At 37.7% G+C, this 12,033-nt stretch overlaps 1 long non-coding RNA gene and 1 other non-coding gene across 2 annotated transcripts in view; both read left to right on the top strand.

Annotated features, from left to right (window-relative positions):
- Positions 1 to 12,033, top strand: part of LOC116533174 — a 148,449-nt gene that overhangs the window by 128,143 nt on the left and 8,273 nt on the right. The window lies entirely within an intron of this gene.
- Positions 606 to 769, top strand: LOC116536232. Its single transcript, XR_004262544.1, has one exon. It is a non-coding gene; the product is annotated as a U1 spliceosomal RNA (small nuclear RNA).

Below are 12,033 nucleotides of genomic sequence, written 5' to 3'. Positions count from 1 at the left end.
AGATCACAAGGTCAGGAGTTCGAGTCCAGCCTGACCAACATGGTGAAACCCTGTCTCTATTAAAAAAAAAAAAAAAAAAGGAAATTCAAAAATAGCACCAAAAGGGTAAAATTCACAGAGTCTGACATCAGTGAAAAAATATATATTATGCTTACAAAACAGCAGGAAAATACACCTCATGTTCAAAAATTAAGTAGAAGTGGCTGGGCGCAGTGACTCACGCCTGTAATCCCAGCACTTTGGGAGGCCGAGGGGGGTGGATCACTTGAGATAGGAGTTTGAGACCAGCCTGGCCAACATGGTGAAACCCCATCTCTGCTAAAAATACAAAAAATGAGCCAGGCATGGTGGTGCATGCCTGTAATTCCAGCTACTTGGGAGGCTGAGGCAATAAAATCGCTAAAATCCGGGAGAATAGAGGGTGCAGTGAGCCGAGATTATACCACTGCACTCCAGCCTGGGCAACAGAGCAAAACCCTGTCTCAAAAATAAAATAAGTGAAGGTATGCAAGATATAAAAAGGAAACCAAATTGAAATTCTAGATATGAACCTTAGAATTTATGAGATAGAAAGATACACTAGATGGGATTAAATATAAATTAGACAACTTACCTGGCAGGGGAGATACCATGATCACAAAGTTGGTTTTCCCAGGGCAAGGCTTATCCATTGCACTCCGGATGTGCTGACCCCTGCGATTTCCCCAAATGTGGGAAACTCGACTGCATAATTTGTGGTAGTGGGGGACTGTGTTCGTGCTTTCCCCTGGTCTATCAAGTAAAAAAAAAAAAAAAGAAATTAGACACTCTGGAAAAAAGGCTAGTGAACTTGAAGACATAAAAATAGAGGAGATTTTTCATAATGAAAAACAGATGGAAAAGAGAATTACAAAAAAAAAAAAGACTAAAGCATGAACAAGTTGAGCAATTTCAAGTGACCTAATATACATAAAATTTTAGTCCCTGAAAGAAGTAGGAGAAAGAAAATATATCTGAAGAAATAAAGCCCACAAATTTTCCAAATTTCATAAAAACCATTAACTCACAGATTTAAGAAATTCAGTAAATCTCAAGTACAAGAAACAAAGAAAACTAAAACAAAAAACATAATGATATTGCTAAAAAGGAATAATAAAGTTGGATTGTAAGGTTCAACATTAAGATGTTACTTCTCCCCCAAATTGACTGATCTATTCAGAGAAGCCACAGTTAAATTCTCTAGACTTGTCTTCCTCTTTCTGCTACTGAATTGGCAAACTGATTCAAAAACACTTATGGAAAGACAAAGGAGATAGAACGGCCATCCTATCTTTGTAAAGAAGAAAATGTTCAAGAGCTAATACTATCTGATTTCAAACTTATTTTAAAGCTATAGTAATCAAAATAAGCTGCTATTAGTATAAATGAAGACAAATAGATTAATGAACAGAATAGAGTATACAGAAAAAAATCCAAAAGTCATGTGAAGAAAAGAAAGACAAACTGCAGACTGGGAGAAAATATTTGCAAAGCATACGACTTATAGTTTTATCCAAACTACATAACACTCAACAGACAGTGGTAAGAAAACAAAACAAAACCACAAAAGGCAAAAATTTGGACACTTTACCAAAAAAGATTTACATAACTGACAAATAAGCACATGAAATGATTCTTAAATATAATTAGTCATTACTAAAATGCAAATCAAAGTCAAAATGACATCCCTTTGCACCAAGTAGGAAGAGTTAAAATTATCAACACCAACCATGCCAATTGTTGGAGTGTGTGTGGAGTAATTGGAACTCTAATGAACGGCTGTTGGGAAAGCAAACTGGTGTGACCAATTTGGAAATCAGCTCGCCATTTCTTACAAAATTAAATGTATGCCAGACATACAATTCAGTTGTTTCACGCCTAGATAATTACCTGATAAATGAAAGCAGGTGTCCAAACAGAGACTTGCATACTTATATTCATGGCAGCTTTATCCATAATAGCTGAACATCCAAACATCCATGAACACGTAAAAGGAAAAACTCTGTGGTATCCACATAATGAAATGTGAATCAGTATTAAAAAGGAATTAACAATTGATACATACTATAACCTGGATCACTGTCAAAACAATTACGCAGAGTGAAATGAGACAGATTTTTAAAAAGATATGTACAATATGATTCCATTTTCATAAAATTTTAGGAAATGCAAACTAATACAGAATGACAGAAAGCAGACTAGCAGTTACTTGGAAAGAGGGAAGTGGGAGAGACGGGAGGGATGAAATTGGAAGGGTGAAGGGTGAGGGATGATGAACTTGTGCTCTTGAGTGCACTGACATTTTCATGGGAATCTACATATGCCAAAACTCATTAAACTGTACACTTCAGTATATGCAATTCTTCATATCAATTTAGTGCAGTGTATCCCAAATGTCTGCTAGTTACAGGGCTTACCTCAGACCAACTGGAAAAGTAAACTCTTTTTCTTTTTGCCTTATCTCCAACATATTTTTCTCCAGTGTCCAGAGTTATTTTTTTCCCCTTCTGCTATTTTCAAGTCCTGTAAGAGGCTCAATGTTTTTATATTTGACAGCATAGTCAGAAAGAGTGAATAGAATAATACATGTCAATATTGCCTAGGTGTCAGGTATTTAACATAAGGTCCTTGAGGCCTATTCATTGCAGGCTGTTTCTTAATTATTACTCTTCTCAAAGTCATTTCCATTTTAAATGAAAACCTGAAAAGGCTTACTTAACATAAAGCAATGCGTTACATATGGCCAAATGACAACCAGTATTTCATCTTGGTGGAATGTGGGATGATTTGCGGAAGGAGGTCTCCAGGGGTCATTTTCATTGATCAACAAGTAACATATTCTTTTCTAAATTTGGCTTTGAGTCTTAGTAATAACAATGAGTTACATTTGTATAGGATACTAATGATTACAGAGTGCTTTCACATTTACTATCTCATTCAGACTTGCAAAGACCTTTGAAGGTGAAATTAGCACCAATTTACTAATAATAAAGTTGACATTAAGACTGGTCAGCAGCTTGTTTTCTATTAAAAGCCAAAAGTGGAATTTGAGCCGAACTATTTGACTTTTTTCAGTTCAACAATCTGTCCTTGAAACATAGTTGCATCTAGTTTAAATAACAAATTCCTTGAGAGCAATGAACTCTTTGCCTCTTCTTACACAAAACCTTCCTGAATTAATCAGCAACATTGCCTGGTTTATGGATAGGAATTTTGCACATTTTAAATAAACATTTAATTTCAAGTGGTGGGAATAAAGAGAAGAAATCTTGTAAAATAATATTATTATTATTTAAAGAATAAAATGCCATCAAATCCTTGATCTGAACCACTTGATTTCTTGTCCTTCTGAACAAAGAGGAGGTGAGGGTGACACAAAGCACTGTCTTATTCAAGAATGTAGTCATATCCCAACATTCTTGACATCCCTTGAGGCAGGATTAGTTTAAGAATTTGCTCACACAGGATTGATCATTCCCTTCAATGGAAGACCCATCTTGGAGACTCAAACCTGCCTCAGTGTCTTCTCAGTCTTGGAGCCCAACTTCTTCTATGCTGGAGCTTGTGGCTTACGTTGTAGAGGTAGAAAGATTAGCCCTTGTCTTTAAGAGGCTACCAATCTAATTAGGAAAGAAAGATTAACAAATTGTTGGAAATGAACAGACATACCAGTTTTTAGTATCCGCTAGATTAAAAAAAAATTGATGTATCTTATTTGTCTCACAGACTTTTAAAAAGAAACCTCAAAAGTTACATATTGTACTCACCTTTTCCTAGATCAGGATACCCATTCATGATAAATGGGCTTTGAAAACACAGCTAGAAAATGATAGAGACAGAGTTTAAATTCTAATATAATTCTAAAATGTTTATCTCTCCACTAATCCAAAATGAAAGATAAAAACCTCTACATATATATTCTATTGTTTATAAAACATAGATACCAAAGTAATTCAAAGGTGGAAGAATGGTTTTTATATTTTACGGCACTAAGTAGTACTGAAACAATTGGACATCATATGCAAAAAAATGAGCCTCAGTCCTTAACTCACAGCTTAGACAGGAAACAACTAAATGGATCATGAGCTTAAATATAAGAGCTGAAATTCCAATAGCTCTAAAACAAAACGGGGGAGGGGAGCTTTCATGTCTATTGACTAGGCAAAGGTTTCCTAAACAGGATATTGAGCATAGCCCAGGAGAGAAAAAAAAATAGATTGTGTTTCTTCAAAAGGAAAAATTTCTGCTCCCCAAAATAAACTGTTAATAGATTGAAAAGACAAGCTATAGACTAGAGAAAAAATGGGCAAAACACATATTTAGTAAAAGCAGTTTTAGAATATATATATATTTTCTTTCAGGAATTAATATAAAGATAACTTAATTCTTAAAATAAGCAATAGATTTGAATAGAAACTCCACCAAAGAATATTAATTGAATGAAAAGATGTTTAACATAATTAGTCATTAGGAAAATGCAAATTAAAACCACAATGACATGTCACTACATACCTACTTGGTATCTAAAGTAGGTATGTAGTGAATATCTTGAACAATATTATTGACAATACCAACTTTGGTGTATATGTGATGCAACTGAAATACTCATATATTGCTTGCGGTAATGCAAAATAGTACAGGCCTTTTGGGAAAATGATTGGCATTTCCATATCATGTTACACATATACCTACTTTGTAACCTAGCAGTCCAACTCAGAATTATTACTGAAGAAAAATTTTTCCATGTAAAGACTTCAATAGATATATAAAGTAAATACATAAACCTTATTCATAGTAGCCAAACATTGGAGCAAAGCCAAACAGCCCTCAGTTTTGTAAATATATAAACAAATTGTGGTATTTTTATATAATGAAATGCTACTTGGCCATTAAAATAAACTATCAATACATGCAACAATATGGAAACATCCAAAAAGCATAACATCAGAAAACACATATTGTACATTCCCACTTAAATGACATCTGAAGAAGGCAAAATCCATGGAGAGAGAAAATAGATTAGAGGTCAGGTGTTGGGGGTGGGGAAGTACAGGATTAACTACAAAGAGTCATAAGGAAACCTTTTTTTTTGGTGATGGAAATGTTCTATAACTTGATGGCAGCGTTGGTTAAAGGACAATGTAAATTTGTCGAAGTTCATCAAATGGTACAATCAAAAGTAGAATTTTACTATATATATAAATTATTCCCAAACATCTGATTTATAAAAGAGGATATCATGTATTAGTAAATGCTAAAAGACTTCAGAGAATATAAAGAAATATAGGAAATGAAATAATGCATAGACCCTTGTGTGCAAAATGGATAAAAGACATTCAGATGTGGCTCTGTAAGAAGGAGGTGACCATTCACTTCCTGGAGTATACTAGAGTGGACCATCAAATTTTGTGGCTGGAAAGAGAAACTGATGTGGCAAACACAGGAAAGTGAACAGACTATGGCCACTACAATTGGGAATAATTCAAAGTTGGTTAGGAAGTCATAAATTCAAAGTTGATTAGGAAGAATAAGGCCAGACTATCTGGTCATGAATGTGGTCATTATGTGGCTATGGATATCTGATCTTACAGAGTGGCCAATTTAAACTAACGATTGACTTTTATTGTACAAAGCTGGGGCCATAATGATCACTTTAATAGTTAATTCATGGCTTATGTATATCTGTCTCCAAGCAAGATTCAGGCATTAAATTCACATAGAGGAATTTGGGGTAAGCAACTTGAATTCAATAAGCGGTGACTCCGTGATAAGCATTATGAAAAGCACTTAGCACATCTTAATTTATTCACACAATTGTAACACAAGGTTGATATTATGCGCAGTTAGAAAGAAACTGAGGCTCATGTAGCTAGTACTGCTGGCTATTTCATGCCTCCCACCCTTCAGGGCTATTGTAGGAATTTCTTCTTTTATTAAATTACTTATTCATTCAGCAAACATTTTTAAATTATAAATTATATACTGCATCCAGTTAATAGTACAGGCCCATTTTAAACTCAAATCTTTGACTAAAACCCACAACTTCAAAAATGATCTGTGCTAATAAAGTAGAAAATAAAATAGTCAAGAGGTCCAGAAACAGTCTACATCATTTTGGTTTTAATCCTGTTTATATTTTATGTCCTTAAAAATATATTTAATGTTAATGCATCAATCAAATGAGATCATGGAACTAAATAGTCTTCAGGATTCTTTCATCCTATGTTGTTCTATGATTTCGACTTTACTCAGAATAGAAAAAAAATGGTTAAAATTATTCTAGATTTAACAGCAATTGGCTATTGTTGATGCTGGGTATGCTACATAGATTCCTCGTCCGGGCTGTCATCTGTTTTTCTCTCTCTGCCGCAAATGTAGGCTACTGTTAAGCAAAAGCTGAGTCTCTCCCAAGTATTTAGGGTGGTGCAAAAGTAATTGCGTTTTTGCCATTAAAAGTGGAAAAATGCCTTTTGTGATTACTTTTGCACCACCCTAATGGTACCTCTTGTTGAAGGGAGCCACCTCCCTGTACTGTATATTCCCAGCCTTACATCTGTGTTCATGGGGTGGCTGCTTGATGCTGAAACATAAGGGGGCCTCGTGCTTCCACTTAAACTATCCCTGAACGCCATGCCGGTTTCAGAGCTTCCCATGGATTTCTGAGGTTTCCTTTTAACTGGCATTGCAGTTCACCTTCTCCTGCCCAATTCCACTTCTCTTACATGCATTCAGATGTAATCCCCGAGCTCACTCCCCCTATAAAGCCTTTGCATCCAGATCTCCATCTAAAGTCTATGTTCCATAAACCTGGGCCAGGATCTATGGCATCGATCAATAATAATTAATTAATTATACATAAATACCATTTAAAACATGGCACATTTTAATCATTATATAGGAAAGGTCGAACTGATCTGAATTTGTCATCTTTTTCCATGTAGATATTTATTTAAAACATTACATAAGACAGTATGCCATTACATATGTTTAAGCTAATATTGAGAGTAATTGGTCAAAAATCGCTAAACATAGAAATAACCATTTGCATACAACTCTATAGTTTACTTATGTGCAAAGCATTTTACAAGTGTAGTAAGAGATCTCATGAATTGCATAATATAGCCTCCTGAGAACTCTCAAAAATAAAATAATCAGTGGGAGGCAGAGAAAGACAGCCAGATAGAAGCCTCCAATAATTGCCACCCCACCTCCACAGGAAGAACAAATCCAACAACTATTCACACAAAAAAGCATCCTCATGAGAACAGAAAACCAGATGCACAATCAAAATACTGACTCTAACATCATATGAAGGAAAGAGGCGCTGCAGGGGGTAGAAAGACAGTCTTGAATTGCCTACATCACCCTCGCCTCCACCCCACAGCAGACCTGTGGCATGGAGTGAGAATCTGTGCACTTGGGGAAGGAAGGGCACAGGGATTGTGAGGTGTTGCCTTAGAGCTCAGTGCTATCCTGTAACAGTGGAAAGCAGCACAGTGAAGAACTCAGCTGGTGGCTGAGAGAACATTTAGACCATCCTAGTCAGAGGCAAATCATCCGTGCCAGTGAGTGGAACCTGAGTTCAGGCAAGCCCTACCATCATGGGCTCAAGTGCGCTGGGGTCCTAACTAAACTTGAAAGGCAGTCTAGGCCACACGGATTACAATTCCTAGGCAAGTCCCGGTGCTATACTGGTCTCAGAGGCAGTGAGCTTGGGGTGCATTCGACCTACTGAGGCACCAGCTAGGGCAGCCAAAGGAGTGTTTGCATCACCCCCCCCCCCCCCGAAACCCAGGCAGTGCAGCTCACAGCTCTAGGACTCTATTCCTCTGCTTTGAACGGAGGAGAAGCAGAAGTAAAGAGGACTTTGTCTTGCATCCTGGATACCAGCTCACTGACAGCAGAATAGAGTACCAGACAGAATCCTCAGGCCCACATTCCAGGCCCTAGCTCCCAGATATCATTTCTAGACACACTGTGGGCCAGAAGAGAACCTGCATCGCTGAAGAAAAAGACCCAGTCCAGGCGAGATTCATTATCTGCTCATTAAAGAGCCCTTGGGCCCTGAATAATCAGCAGTGGTAGCCAGGCATTGCTTGCTTTGAGCCCTGGCTCAGAGACTTAGAGATTTAAAGAGACTCAGAGCCTTGCTGGCTTCAGGTGTGACCCAGCACATTCCCAGCCGTGGTGGTTACAGGGAGAGACTCCTGCCTGAGGAAAGCAGAGGGAAGAGTAAAGGAGGCTTTGTCTTGCAGTTTGTGTACCAGCTTGGCTACAGTGGATGGAGTGCAGCACAAAGCAGACTCCTTGGGTTTCCCAGTTTCAGGCCTTGGCTCCTGGATGGTATTTCTAGATCTGCCCTGGGCTGGAGGGAAGCCCACAGTTCCGAAGGAAGAGATCCAGGCCTGAAAGCATTTACCCCAAGCGAGTGAACTAAAGAGCCCTCTGGCCTTAAGCGAATGTCGGAGTAGCCAGGCAGTGCTCATTGTGGGCCTGGGGCAGTGGTGGCCGCAGAACGAGACTCTTCAATCGAGGAACGGTAAGGAAGAGTAAGAGGGACTTTGTCTTGTGGGTTGGGTGCCAGCTTAGCTGCAGCTGAACAGAGTACCAGGTAAATTCCTAAGGTTTCCAACTCGAGGCCCTGGCTCCCTGACAGGATCTCTGGAACTTCCCGGGGAGAGGAATTCACTGCCCTGAAGGGAAGGACCCAAGCCTGTCTGGATTCACCACCTGCTAATTGTAGAGCCCTTGAGCCTTGAGTGAAGACAGATGGTAGCCGGGTACTGGTCACTGTGGCTGTGGGCGAGACTCAGGGCTGTGCTGGCTTTGGGTCTGACCCAGCACGGTCCAGTGGTGGTCGCCACAGGACAGCTTATGTCACCCTTTACTCAGCTCCAGGCAGCTCAGCACAGAGAGAAGACTCCATTTGTTTGGAGGAAAGCAAGGAGAGAGAATAAGCGTTTCTGCCTAACAAGGAATTGATAACCAAATTATATAAGAAACTGAAACAACTAAGTTTGAAAAACATCTATTAATCTGATTAGAAAATGAGCAAAAGATCTGAATAGACATTTCTCAAAAATGGCAAACAGGTATATGAAAAGGTGCTCAACATCACCGATCATCAGAGAAATGCAAATGTAAACTACAATGAGATATCATCTCACCCCAGTCAAGATGGCTTTCATCTGAAAGACAGGCAATAATGAATGAGGTGAGGATGTGGTGAAAGGGAAACCCCATCCACTGTTGGGGGGAATGTAAATTCGGACAAGCACTATGGAGGACAGTATAAACAATACAGAGGTTCCTCAAAACACTAAAAACAGAACTACCATATGATTCAGCAATCCCACTGCTGAGTATATACCCAAAAGAAAGGAAATCAGTAAACTGAAGCAATATCTGTACTCTCATGTTTATTGCAGCGCTATTCACAATAGCCAATGTTTGATAGCAACCTAAGTGTCTACTAACAGATGAGTAGATAAAAAAGATGTGGTACATATTCACAGTGGAATACTATTCAGCCACAAAAAGTATGAGATCCTGTCATTTTCAACAACATGGATGGCACTGGGTAGTGTGTTTGGATTTGAAGCTCTAAAATAAAACAGACAAATATGATGCCTCTCCTATCTACAAATATTCACACACAAAAAACTATGTGTAGAAGGTAAGGTAACTGTTGTTATACAGTTTAATTTTATCTGAGCTCAAAGCATAAGGATTTTATCACAAGCTAAATATTAACAACATGATAAAAACAATCTCTCATGCCTATAATCCCAGCACTTGGGGAGGCCAAGTCAGGGGGATCATGAAGTCAGTTGTTTGAGACTAGCCTGGCCGACATGGTGAAACCCTATCTCTACTAAAAATACAAACATTAGCCAGGCATGGTGATGGGTGCCTGCAATCCCAGCTACTTGGGAGGCTGAGGCAGGAGAATTGCTTGAAACTAGAAGGTGGAGGTTGCAGTAAGCCAAGATTGTGCCACTGCATTCCAGCCTGGGCAACAAGAGCGAAACTCCCATCTGAAAAAATAAATAAATAAAAGAATCTCATTGTAAAATACACTATTGAAAGGCAGGATCCCCAAAATACTTCCTAGGGTATAGCATAGTATTTTCTATTCCTCTACCAATAAAATTCATATTTAGACTGCAAAGAAATCAAAGCATGTGAAAATCAAGCTCTAAAAATTACCTTATTCAATTTGTGAAAGCATATGAGAAAATATTTGGGACCAAGACTCATAAAGATGAAAATATGAATAAAGTAGGAGTTCTAAAAGTGCTTTTATTTTTAGACCATTATTGTCCTACCCATATTGAGTTAATACCGCTGGAAGATTCCAATGCAATTAGAGGTAGAAGGAAGAATGTACAGGTCTGGGACAAGTCAGGATGACATAGTGTATTATTAGCTTCAGTAACTGGTAATTAATTTGTGCAGTCAGCATCCATTTGTTGATCTCTTTCAAAGTGTCAGGTTTTGTACTAGAAGTTATTTCCATCATAATCTTATGGAATCTGGGCCATAAATTTTTTTCAAGCAGGATGCTATGGAAGTATACATTACTTTCAGAGTCTTAAATAGCATTACCTACTAAGCAAAGATAAAAAGAATTTGTCTAACAATATTTTAAAGTGACAAATTACTATTGATTTTTAAACATTTCCACATTTGAGTGTGCTTATATTTAGTTCAATTCAACTAACAAGTATTGGCATTTATTATACGCAAAGTATTATGCATAGGCTGTTAGAAGTTCAAATGTGATTAAGACAAGGGTTATTCAATAGTTTATTACATTTGAGGAAAGAAAAACACGTAATTTTGTTAAAATATAGAATGTGATGAATATTCTTAAAATCTATATAAGTTGACATGCCTGAAATGGTTTCAAATGCGAACTCCAGACAGATACAATGATTAATGACGCAAAAGAAAAAGTAGGCAAGGGAAAATTTTGTTTTGTTGTTGTTCGGTTTTGTGTGTGTGTGTGTGTGTGTATAACTAAATGTAAGTATAATAAATCAAGACTTAATATCTGAAAATGCCTCTTTTCCTTACAAAAGCTAAGGAAGGCAATTAAGTCCACTCATTTAGCAGAAATTCAAAAGCTACTCCTGAATTTTTTAGTATTTGCTGAGAGTTATAGCTAACAATTTTGCAGAAAATTCTATAAAAGCTAATAAAGGATCATATTTTTTCACATCGAATAGATTTGAACTCAACATAAAATTGACTTCTATTGGAGAAAATGTATATACAGTCTAAATTTTAGCTGTCTGTATAAAAAGGCTGAAAAACCTTGGCAAATATATTAGTTATGACATAGACAAATAATAATTCCAATACAGACAGGTATAGAATATGGTAATAAACTATAATAACACACAAACAAGTGAAATCAAATCAAGGAGTCCAGAAAAACACGTATAAAGAAAGTAACTGTCTGTGTGTGTGTGACGGAGTCTCACTCTGTCACCTAAGCTGAAGTGCAATGGTGCAATCTCAGCTCAATGCAACCTCTGCCTTCCAGGTTCAAAAGATTCTCCCGTCTTGGCCTACTGAGTAGCTGGGATTATAAGCGCCCACCATGACACCTGGCTAATTGTTTGTATTTTTGGTAGAAATGGGATTTCACCATGTTGGCCAGGTTTGTGTCGAACTCCTGACCCAAGGTGATCTGCCCACCTTGGCCTCCCAAAGTGCTGAGACTACAGGCGTGAGCCACTGAGCTCAGCCCCCTAAAGAATATAACTTTAAGAAAAATCAAGGAGAGTGTGGGAAAGAGAGAGAGACAGAAGAATCAAGACTAAATGAAAGGGAAAATACTTTTATTTTTAGACCATTGTTGTCATATCCATATTTAGTTCAGATCAGCTGGAAGTTTCCAATGCAGTCAGAGATAGAAGAAAAGACATACAGGCTGGGACCAGTGAGGAAAACTTAGTTCACACCTGGTAGTTTGGTGGAGGACATTTAACACCACAGAATAGCTGT

Source organism: Sapajus apella, unplaced genomic scaffold (assembly GCF_009761245.1).
Source record: "Sapajus apella isolate SASKATOON/1434 unplaced genomic scaffold, GSC_monkey_1.0 scaffold3, whole genome shotgun sequence".
Classification (NCBI taxonomy): Eukaryota; Metazoa; Chordata; class Mammalia; order Primates; family Cebidae; genus Sapajus; species Sapajus apella.
This window is presented reverse-complemented; position numbering and strand designations above follow the sequence as displayed.